Here is a 12,570-nt window from a genome sequence, read left to right on the forward strand (position 1 = left end):
GGTCCGGTTGTTTCGCCGGTTACGACCTCAACCATAACCCCGCGTTATGGCTTGTATTATTATAACTTTTACCTACCACATTACTCACTGGATGTGCCTCACTTCCGAAATCATTATGTTATATAAATATTTAAAACAGACGTATTAACATGGAGTGCAAAACTTAGAAGACTAATCATCAGTATTCGCGAAGTGGTGAAAACTCTCTATTTTCCGACTGCGTGAGCGTGATTTTATTTAGAGCCATATTCTGTAGTAAAGGACAATTGGACATACTCATAGGCTCATAGGCACTCCAGCTCCTAATGAATAACTGAAAAAAGAGATCAGATTTATAGTAATCTACTAATTTGATGAGGTAGATGTTACATAAATACTATGTCATAAAGTTTTCCCTGCAATTGAACTTTACATGTAGTGCAATATCACATGCATGACTTGTGTTCGAAGCATTCACTACTTGAATGGAGATCATTAAAGTTTTGTACATAGACACCTACCTATTACCTAGCCTGGAGTTATTACGAACATTTCCTAATTCATTGATCTGGCCTCTTCCAGTATTCCGATAGTACATCATGGTCCCTAAGGTTATAAGTTACAGAGGTCTGATATTTATTCGTACGGTTCGATTGTAGTTTTATGTTCGGCCGTAAATGGTCTTATTGGTGCGCATTTGAATAATACGAGCAACGCCGAATGTTACTTGTAACGCGCAAAAATATTTACTTGTTACGCCGCTCTCATTGTGTGGGTGACCACTGTTTGCTATCTTATGTAATTCTGAATTTGTAATTTTATTATTGGCCATAGATTGCTGTTGATAAGCTTAGACAGAAGATCGTGGCAACTGGTACCTACTCAGCTGCAAATGGTTAGATTGGAAGCTAATCAACAAGATCGAGAAAAGGCTAGGCAGTTGATGATAGCTAAGATATAGGTAATCAATGATTATTTATTTATATAAAATAATAAAAATGCGTAGTCCATCAATAATACTGTTGAGAAAAATAACTTATAAGTATCTGTACTTACGCTTTTTTTTCACAGTTACATTTTCAGTTAATATACTTTCGTAATAATGACATGTCACTTAAATGACTTGTGACTACAATTGTTTCATCTTTTAATCCGAGATAAACAATTTACTAAGTCTTCCGATTTTATTCAGCAAATAACAAATAGATTGGCCACAAAAAATATTTGTAAACTGAGTGACAAGTTGCACGCGAGGGTCACACAAGTATGGTGTAACCCTTTACAGATTGCATCGCATGCAAAGAGATACATGATCAGAATGATAAGCAGATCGGGTAAAAAGGGCTTACCTTATCACGTGTTAAAATGAGGTAAAAATGAGGAACACACAAACAAAGCTACAGTGGTCATACAAAAATTAGGAAGTTACCTATTGGTTCATGAAGTAGTTAAAGAATTCAGCGCAGCCTATTGTTATTGACGAACTGTAGCCCAGAAATTCGAGGATGTGATAATACCTCAGCAAGAATGACTGGCTACCAATGAACTTGCGACACTTCTTTCTCAAAAACTGCCTCGGTGGCAGACAATACGATCTCAATTAACTTTAGTTGAGATTTTGTGTCTTGAATGTATTTTGTGATAAAGCAATTTACAGATAAATAATGCTCCCGGGTATTTTCCAACGAAAAAAAACTATTAGTGAATCCATGAATACATGATTTGCGCTACCTCATACCGTAATATGAGATACAGCGTTATGTAATAATATAGTTTGATATTAAAACAAGCCGAGCACCGCGCCAGGTGAACGGAACACCTAAACCATTCCTATATAAATATATTTTTATACCTCTTTATGTTATTTTGTTTCTTTTATAGCGCGCGCGAGTGTTGCCATATTTAAATTTTATTCGCCTTAATGTTGCCACACACACGACTCCTTGCAATCTCATACCTATAACATGGCAACCTTAACTTTGCTCCCACAGAATAAGAAATTAAACCTTATTGTATTAAACATAAGGTTGAATGTAGTTTTTTCAGCGGTAAATAAAAGGTGGTTTCAGATACAGATGCTGGGGAAATAGAAGCGATTTGGGAGCAATGTCTTTATTTAGAACGAGGCCGTTTGAATGTGGGGGGTAGGGTGACCAGCTTACTTATATTTAGGAATTAATCTGTATTGTTATGGACATTCCCTAAATTAACACTTTGCATGATACGGCTGAGATAATTTTACAAGTATCTAACTTTTTCTTTATTCATCAAACGGGTGAAAGACGTCTGCACAGCATTTGCCTTAACTATCTATTTTCACATGAAAGAATTGCTAATTTATCCAGTAGCCCGATATCTGGAGGAGTCTTTTTTATATAAACTAAAAATTACTTTCTCCTGAAAATACTATTCTTGATCATTTCTAGAAAACAGTACAACTCGGGAAAATGGAGTAGTTGCAAAAAGAGTTAACTAGTTAAAAATCAACGTTATCAATAAAACATGGGCACCCCAGCACAGGGGATGTTTGATATATTCCTACCTGTATGTTTTGATTTGATCGCGAGTGGGCAGGCGGCGCCGCGGGCCGAGCTAGTCCACACTGTTAGTTTCACAAGAGACGACCCCGCGGCTGTTGTCTATGGAAGCTTGTTACCACGTCAATGGAATCGGGGATGTAGTGTTTTCTTAGAATTGATCTTCAAACATCACAAAGGTACGGTAACTGTATCTACTTAATTGTGGTTTTATTGTATTTAGAAATTGTATTGACTACTCCTCTTGTTAGAGGAGTTTTAATCTGTACCCAGTCATTACATTATGGTTCTTCTTAAGAGTAACTACTTGAATATTACTTTTCAAAAGCATAAAATCATAATAAAGTTTGTCAGCAGGCATACTGTTTAATCTCTTAATATTACTACCATTTCAATTACGTCGCTCAATGTTCAATAATCTACATTCATTTCAGCACCTATCGAAATAAAAATTTATTACGCTGGCAACGAAAAAAATAATAATTTTCAAATTATTCCAACCGCCCTAAAAATAAGTCATAAATTCCGCCATTCAATATTTAATACACAGAAAATCATTCGCAGTCGCGACCTTAGCTTTTATATTAAAAAGCATTACTTTTCCGATAGCAAATCTTATACAGGAACATACGCGATGATTGCCTGGCAACACCGGCGCGCTAATGTCACTCTTAAATGTCACATTTTAAAGTGTATTTTCCGTTGTGTTTGTAGGAAGGAGGTTGGAATCTTAAAGAGGTTCGATTCGTAGAGAATTCTTTTAATAAGTCGGGATGATTTACGCGACGCCAGGCGCACTCGGCGCGACTCCCCCTTAATTAGAAGAGGAAAAAATTCGCGAACACCTTCGTACGACGTGATGTCACACGATAATTACAGCTGCAACATTTGAATGCACAGATTTAGTAAGAGTGCACAGTTGTCTCGGAGCTTTCAGCTCCAAGTTATAAGGGATGATACAGATGAAGGTGTATTTGATTAATGAACGCAAATTCTTAGAAAAAATGTTTTCAGACTTTCGGATGGTCATTAGGAACACTTCAAATAGGTAATAATTTTGCCGGACGACTATTCAGTTACAGAAATTAAGTAAAATATAATCACTAACTGAATATTCAGCTATCAGGAATCAGCAACATTAAACCTGAACGTATTGTTTTTAATGAAATGTATTATCCCCACTTGAAAGGACAATATACCGGATGCTCGTCTTTTTAAGCAATCGAACTCTAATGCTAAAATAATATTCATGTAACTTAATACAATAAAGTAATAGGTACAGGTTTGAACAATGTAATGTCACAATTGGACCGTGTGGCGCCCTCCTCCATCCGAGCATATTTTCATAAATGCAAACATTCACGAAGAATTTCCTTCCAAAGCTCATAAATATTGCCCACTTTTACTACCTCCACTCTAACTGCACCGACTTAAACACAACCTTATACCTTAACAGCTAAGGCTTAATTTCGAATGGCAAATAAACTTATAAGCGCGTTTTAAAACGGATCACAAGAGGGCAGATTAAAGATTAATCCGAATATCCAATAAATATCAGAATGGATTCATTCTGGAATTGGAATCGAAGAATTGGAACTTATTCCAATTCCATTTTGTAGATGAGCTGTTTTTTTCGAGTTTGAGTTATGTTTGACCTGTTAGATTTAGTGTGCTCTTGGTGGACGCACTATTTTTGCATGTTTTCGTACTAATGGAAAAGGATTAGGTGTTGGTCGTTTTTATTAATTTTCTTAATTGACTTTCTTGATTGGGGAAGGGCTTGAGATTTTATATTTTTTTTCCTTTAAGTGAAAGAAATTGGAAAACATTGTTTTACTAATTTGATGTTGTTTTTTGTACCCTGGTGATTTTCTTCGTTAGTGTTTCTCTGACTGCACTACATATCATACGGCTAGTACACATAAACAAGATGAAGTGAATGAACACAGGCTGATTAACAAGTAATTGCGCCGCGTGTCGCTATGGAGTGGCCGAGCGCGAAACTTTGGGGCCGGCTAATGAGCGGCGAGTGGCGCTAACTGCCTGTTTTGCGCTAATCTCCGCATAAACCTGCGCTATTGCCAAGACTACTCGCTCGAGGGATGGGACACTGTACTTATATTTTGAATAGAATAATGAATGATATTAACTATTTATACGGTCAGTTAGGTGTAGAGTAGGGATAAAAAGAATTAGGACAAATTAAGAATGCAGTCTCTGCAAACTACGTACCTACCAAACTAGAATTTTATTATATGCAGCTAATGATTTTTATATATTTTTCGTCTATAATGCCATTGATGTTTTATAGGTATATCATAAAAAACACTCTAGAGTGTTTTTTACCCGTTCTTATCAGATATTCTATGTATATAAATAAACGTTCTCATTGGAAAAGGAAAATCAGAAAATGATTTGTTATGAACTATGTTCCATACTAACATAACTATTTTTATTATTTTTTGTGTTTGTAATGTTGGCGCTGTTTCAACTTAATAATTTTCTTCACTTTAGTTTCTCTTATAATTCCTCGATATATCAATTCTATAATCGAATAGATAGACACAATTCCCATCACTAAACTCGACAATAAACCTCAGCGTGACCGCGGTCAACTTCAGACATTACGTTTATTTCTCTCTTATAATAATATACAATCACTGTGACCCCCCCCCCCGGCACCCCCCGACACCCCCCGGTATCGCCTCACACCCCCCAGCATCCGAAGAGGTCATCATTAGCCAGTTAGGCAGCATTGTCTTCATTCTGAGAATAGTTTAACTGTACAACTTGATGTTACTTGGATTAGGTTTTAACTGGTCTGTGATTGATTGGGAGAACTGTTAAACAGTATTCAAGTTAGTCATTAGTGCTGTCAATTAGTCATTGTAATTCTGTTGTGGACTGTCAGATGTTCATGTAATTTGTCCTTAATTTGTGTATTGATACTATTGTAATTAGTCTAGCAATTAGGTTTCTTTTAAGTCGCAGTGTCGATTTAATCTTGAAAAATCTACTCCACCGTGTATTTATCTCAAGATCACAATGATAATTATTCTAAGAGACTGATTAATATTTAGGCTATAATTTCCTGTGCAACTAAGAAAAGAGGAATATACCCCTTTATACTCTCTTACGAAACTATAAATACCATATTACAAAAAAAAAAGAAAAAACGGAAAAACTTACGATATCACACGAAAATAAGTGTATCCCCACATATTTTTTCGTCGCTAAAGTGTCAGTACATTAGTGTCAAGTGTCGGGCGGCGACCGCGACACTAAATCTGCCATTAGTGACACTTAGCCGCGGGGTGCGGGGGAGGGGTGCTAATAAATTTAATTTGCAACCCCTTACGATGTTTGTTCAGTCTAATTAACCTTACTGCTGTTTGGTTGGGGCATAATAGATGTTTCTACTTAAAAAGATTTTATTTGGGTTTGGTATCTGTAAAGGTTTCCCGTTCTTTGATTGAGGTTTACTTCTTTGACAATATATCCGATATTTCAGATAATTTGTGATTTTTCAGTATCGGTTTACTATTTAAAATATAGTTAGTATTCGCATCTAAGTATTAACAGGAATTGTTACCCACACAGCGAGAGTGACAGCACGGTAACTAACATAGTTTCTTCTGTAGCACACGTTTTTACAATTACAAATAATGGTCATACCAGAAATGGGAAATGGGAACTATAAATAAACTAGCTATCGGAACTCCATCGCCGTATGTTGAGTGTTTTCGTGCCAAAAATCCACTTATGGTGTTATATTGGTGTCCTACATGGTGTTCGCGTGTGTATGTGTGCGTGAGTGAGGGGTGGCGGGGGTGAAATTAGCGAATATTGTAACGTTCGGAGACAACGGTAGTATGCTCGGTTAAAAGCCAATCTTACAGAGTTGGGAATGTGCAGAGCTGGCAGGTTAATTAATGAGCAATTTTCTTATATCGCAATGGTGTCTTGGTTTCATTAGATGGCGAAGATAGAATGATAATAGAATATTTTTTTATGCAATTGCTAATTCATTCAAAATAATCAAACTAAAATAATTTTGAGTTGTGACTTTACCTATATACACCACTACATACTACACACCATATATATTATATACACCACTGCGCACTCACAGGATATTGAACAAGGATTAAAAGAAAATAAAGAAATCTTCCCAAACCTTTATGGCCTTTCTGTGATTAAACATGAACCTTCATTACATGTTCCGAAACCCCTTTTAAAACCTTATCAAATCTACACAAATTTAACCACGTCGATCTAAAATCGCGACAACTTACAATTTACGACGCCCGCGCTTAGTCGCGCGTCTGCTCGGCGCCTGTGGTCACATCGCGCGACTTGCCGCGGTTGGACCGCTTCCACGCTAAGTGTGCGCCCCGCAATACCATAAGTTAGCGAATAATTGGCTGATTGATGCTCAGGTTTTACAAAAAGACGGGGATGTGGGATTGGAGACTCCTTTAGTGTTGCCAAAAATGTGGTTGAATTTGCTAAGTAGCTTTATTTGATATCCGAAAGTGTCTATCGAGTTTGACTACTTGACATTTAATACAAAGCTGAAAAACAACTGTGTCACCACAATATTACAGGCGCATTCTAATACCCAAACAAACAAAGTATCTACTATTACGCTAAGAAAACATAAACAAAACAAACTACATTGAAACAGGGAAATGTAGCCATTATTAAAACATACCCTAATTTATAGTCACAACCAAATTAGACGGCAATAATTTCGATATCGATAAATATAAACATTATTTTTTGGAACTTTTTTAATAGAAAACTTGGGAGTCTTAAGTTTCATTTGGTCGGGGGTGTGCGGGGGTGAGCGGGACGCGCGGGGGGTATGTTGTCGACAATTTATTGTTTTTAATTCAGGTGGCAGCAATACGGAGGCGCGCAATCACTCGATACGCCATCAAATAAATGTTTAGCTATTGCACCGGGGTTAGGGATATCCGCACTCTGTCGTTGATATCGATACTTTTGAGGTTTTGCTGTTCTTCTTTTTGAATAAGTGTACTGTTTGACATGTGCTTATTGGCGTAAATTGATACCAAATGAAAGGCATTTTTTCAAATGTAAGATATAAATTAGGAGTGACTCACATAGGGAGTTGATGATAACATACATGTACGTGAAATCGTAATTCAGGCGTTTTATAATTGTTTAAAATTTAAATATCGGGAAATCACATGCAAAACGTGTCATATGTTTATCCAGTTCAGGTCAGATAGGCAGTGGCACCATATGAAACGTCTACATCCAATAAGGCTGCAAGCCAACCCTAGCATACATAGTTTGGGAAAGGGTAGGCAGATGATGATGAAGGCAAATAATGTTTATTTAAAGACTAACTCTACTAACTTTTAAAACAATTCAGAGGTTTCAATAATAAGTACATATGTACCTAGTACTAGTACTAGTTTTAGATACTACTGACCACAAACAAAATAGTATCGATAATCGACATTTCCCCGCTGTCTGGTCACTGTTGGTGAAGTGAGCAAGTTTTCCAATAGATGGCGGCACGTGCGCCTTGTTTATCGCGCGCTGGATTACGATTCATTAACAACGACTAATTGTGTGCCGCGGTGCGCTCTGTGTTTATTGGCACTCTTTTGAGAACTACGGTGAATTGGTGATTTTTATTTATAAAAAAAAATGATTTACGTCTATGTAGTTAATTCTTGAAAGTCACTTAGGTAGGGATCTAAACATGAAAGGAAATGAACAATGTTTTTTAATATAAGTTTTCCAAGCGTCTCGCGTCGACACGAGTGCAAATTTTTTGCTTTTGGTAGAACATTTATCCCAAATTTTGAATACACAGTTTAAAGTAATTACCTGTTTTGTTGTCATTTATTATGTCAATTTTAATTGGTAACTACATTTTATTACCCATAGTTAAGTTGTACTGAACTGCAACACCAACCCGTCGGATTATATAGCATGAAGTCTACAAGTGTATAAAGACAATGACAACTTAGATAATATCAATGAATGTGGTTGCTACAATGAAGCAATATAATGGTTAGAAGGGAAACAATGGTGTTGCCATAATACTCGTATTACAGCATTTGAATTGTTAGCACGCATTAAGCCCACAATATTATTGAATAGAGTAGGCAATGTCTATACCTTCTAGGCATTACGATGTATAACGGTTTTTAGATATATTAGTAGCACTTATCACCGTTATGGAGATGTTCAACAAATACAAACTAAAAAACATAAGATTCCTTGTCTCCTGTCATTTATTTTAGTTTAGAAAAACTATACTATTATAACAACTGCATCATTATTCATCATTTTGCATAAATGAATAACATGTCGTATTCAGCTGCTTTGCTGCTGTTCACAAAAAAAAAACGCTTTTAATTATGAAAACTCATCTCACCCACTCATATCAGTCTAAAAGCAATATTAATCTAAACAAAATTAAATTCCAACATATTAACAACACGGAAACGGCTTCAAATAATTGAATATAATTGAATTATCCATTTCATTAATCTGTTTACAAAACTATGAGTAAATGGTGCGTTATAATTGCATTTGACGACAATAGATATATCCAGCGAGGGTGCGGAACCCTAACTAATGGTATTACGGAACCCCAGGGTTCGGACGATTTAAATTTAGTTTGTTTAATGGAGCTCCGATTGATTCTGTTTCGTTCTGTGAGATTAAATATTAAATGGTATTGAGGGAGTCAGTTGCCTGGAAGTTATTGTCTAATATAAAGTAGTTTATGGAATGGAGCATCGCTTATCAAATAAGTTAGCATTTCTGTATAAGAAAGTGTTGAGAAAAATAATGACTTTGACTGAGTAGAATGAATGGTTTCAAGAATACAATAAGTGAAAGTAGGGTAACTACTTAATGTAGTTGACGAAAGGCTCATGGCAAAATGAATTAGAGTTCTCACAAAAGCCAAGTATTTTACTAATACTATAGTTTATTTCTAAGCAAAATTAAATCGAGGTGCAGATATCAATATTTCTACAAGGTTAAGACACTGATGTTAAAGATTACTTACTAAGCTAATACTTGCAACAGTTATGCCACCAAGATTTGGTCCAAACTGCCAATCAATCAATGCATCAGATTAAGAAAACCGCACAGAACATTTGATAAAAAACTGCTTACTCCTAAACAAGGGCCAGATGAGCAGACCTCCCCGAGGGTGCAGGGTGCAGGGTGCACAGGGGGCTGCGGTTCGAGGCAACATGTGTGGCGTATTACTTGCCAATAACTATTCGTATTGGTTAAAAAAATACATCAGGTGATGCGGTTTGATGTGTGTTTTTCTGCGTTTCGATCCTATGTGCATAATTCAAGAGTTAAGCTCTTTTGATTACTTACTTATTGTATAAAATTCTAATTGTGAACCAGTGAAGAGGTCTTTTATAGAAATATCAATAGTCAATGTTGTGCTTATATAAAATTATTTTTTTCCCTACAGTACGAGTCAAGGTGACATATGACAGTGAAAACATTAAATTGCAATAACTTTGGGAAAAGACTGATGTGAAGGTGTTTTCAGCAATATGGTGTTCTTTCTTGTGTAAATTGCAATTTTTGAATATGTAACTACTTCAATAACGGTAAAATAAAACAAACAGTGTCAGTACACTGCATACAAAAGTAGGTCTTTGTTCTACACAACATAGCAAAACAGTTTTCCCACATATACGATAAACTACACCTGTGCATAAAATACTTTATATGGACGTAAACTCCTGAAAGTTTTACGGAGCATCATCACGTCCGCTCTCGATCGCAGCCAAACATCGTCTGAGCGCAACAAAAACACGTGGGGTACACCACAACGTGGGGCGGGGCTTAGCTCTGCAACCAACCAATCAGGAGACAGGAATCATCTGCTATCCCTGTCTACGCTGTGGCTGTCTCCCTCCAATTCGTAGATTACCGTAGTCGATCCTTCATACTGAAGTATGATTTTTTTATTATGATTTTAAAGTTGGCAAATATGGTGGAGTCCGCAGTTCGCGTTTAAATGTTGCCAAATTGTATGTAAGTGTGTTTGTGTTAGTGCTCTCGGGAGATAAACTTTTATTAAATGCTTTTGTTTTATAGATACACTCATTGTTTGGCTTGCCTTCCTTATTGTTTGTGATCGAAGTCGAACTATTGTTTTAATCGTCTACTGACACTATACACTTTAAAAAATCAACTTAATTATAAGTTCAATTTTTAAAGTGTGAATGTTAATAAATACGCTTGAAGGTGGTTTCATATTTTTTAGTTCCTCATTATTCCTAAAATTCTTCTAGTTTTCAAAGTACATCCACATAATTTACCATTACAAATTATTTAAATAAACAGTTAAACTGAAAACCTGGTTATTTTATTACAATATTAATCATTCGATGCAGCAATAAATTAAACTAGTTATCAACAGTTACTTATGACATCAATCTTCCTCAATTAAAATCGCAATAAATCATACATTGAGTACCTGCTTATTATTAATAACGCAATATAACATGGCTGTCATATGCTGACTAGTTCATACACTGCAACAGGTTTTTTTGGCAAATAAAAACTGAATTTAGCTGAACATGTAATTTTCCTCATAGCAAAAAGCATTATTCTGTGGTCTACAAAACTGCAATACTTTTATGAAGTGAAATTAACCAGTTTTGGTGTAAAAGGTACCTCCTTTATAATATATTTTTTTGTACATACTTAGCTCTGTACATATTTTTTTCGTAAGTAAATAAATTATACTACAAAAAAACAGTTTATGATTTTCTAAATTGAGTTTTAGTTTATTCTGGTTATATCGAAATATATCTAGGTATATTCACACGTAGCCTTTAGTGGATTAAAAAAAAAATACTACTAACTTAAAATACAACACATTTCCATCACTGTAACAGTAATTTTCGTGAACATAAAGCTCCATTCACCAAGCTGCGAGGAAATAACACATTACCGAACAAAAGTGTTTATACAACCAACTTCCCACTCATTAGCATAACATCTAATTACAGAAATATATTCACCAATTGACGACATCAAAATTAACCTTAATCTTAATTGAACATTAGTAACGGTTCCATAAATATTTCTATAATAAATATCGGACCAATTTATAATTTACGTCTACATAAATACCCTTATCCCGTCTCTCACAGCGTATTCTCAACTCTATCTTTAATGTTGTAAGGTTTAAATTGGCTCGTTATGTAAGTATAATATGAGGAGTATAACAGGCAGATGATAAAAGGCCGACAAAGCAAAGGTGTCGGCTAATTGATGCGGTGAGAAGGAAACCGGCCGCGGCGGGGCGAGGTGCCACTGACAGCGAGTAGCGGGAAGCGGAGCGGCTAGAAGCAAGTAAGTGTTTTTCATTGAATGATTCAAACTATTGAGAACATGATAGAATTATTGTTAAAATTATAAAGAAGAAGCGGTATTTTTGTTGTCTTTGGCAATTTTTTTATTAGGCTGTTCAATTACTGAGGATACTTTGATACTGAGGATAAACCACCGCGAAATAACTTAAAACAGAAATTACCATTTAATTTACCATAGACACAAGATAATATCTACCTATTGAATTTCTACATCTGATGAACCGCTTATAGCGTTTTTCCCTCGCTCACAGTAAGACCTGTTCCCTATCCGTGTACCGACATCCGGTGCAGACAATACCGTCGACTCGTCATTGTGGCCGAGAGGAACCGGCTCCGCGTGGCCGAGTGGACGAGTGGACGAGTCGCCGCGCCGGGCATTGTGTGGCCACTTCCAGATATTTATCTCGTGTTGTGATACCCTCATGATAAGTTGCTGTTTTATTACGTTGTGATCGAGGCGATTAAGTTTTGGTAGTACTGGTATGTTTGGAAAGAGGGAAGATTTTTTTTGTCACAATCCAGTATGAATACGAGAAAAATGAAAATACTGAAAGTCTGCGTATCTAAGTCATTATGTTCAATAAGAAAACATATGATTATAAAGACGTTGATAAAACATATTTAAGAAAAGGAAAAGTCACAAT

The sequence above is a fragment of the Helicoverpa zea genome, chromosome 21, assembly GCF_022581195.2.
Source record: "Helicoverpa zea isolate HzStark_Cry1AcR chromosome 21, ilHelZeax1.1, whole genome shotgun sequence".
In the NCBI taxonomy this organism is placed as follows: domain Eukaryota; kingdom Metazoa; phylum Arthropoda; class Insecta; order Lepidoptera; family Noctuidae; genus Helicoverpa; species Helicoverpa zea.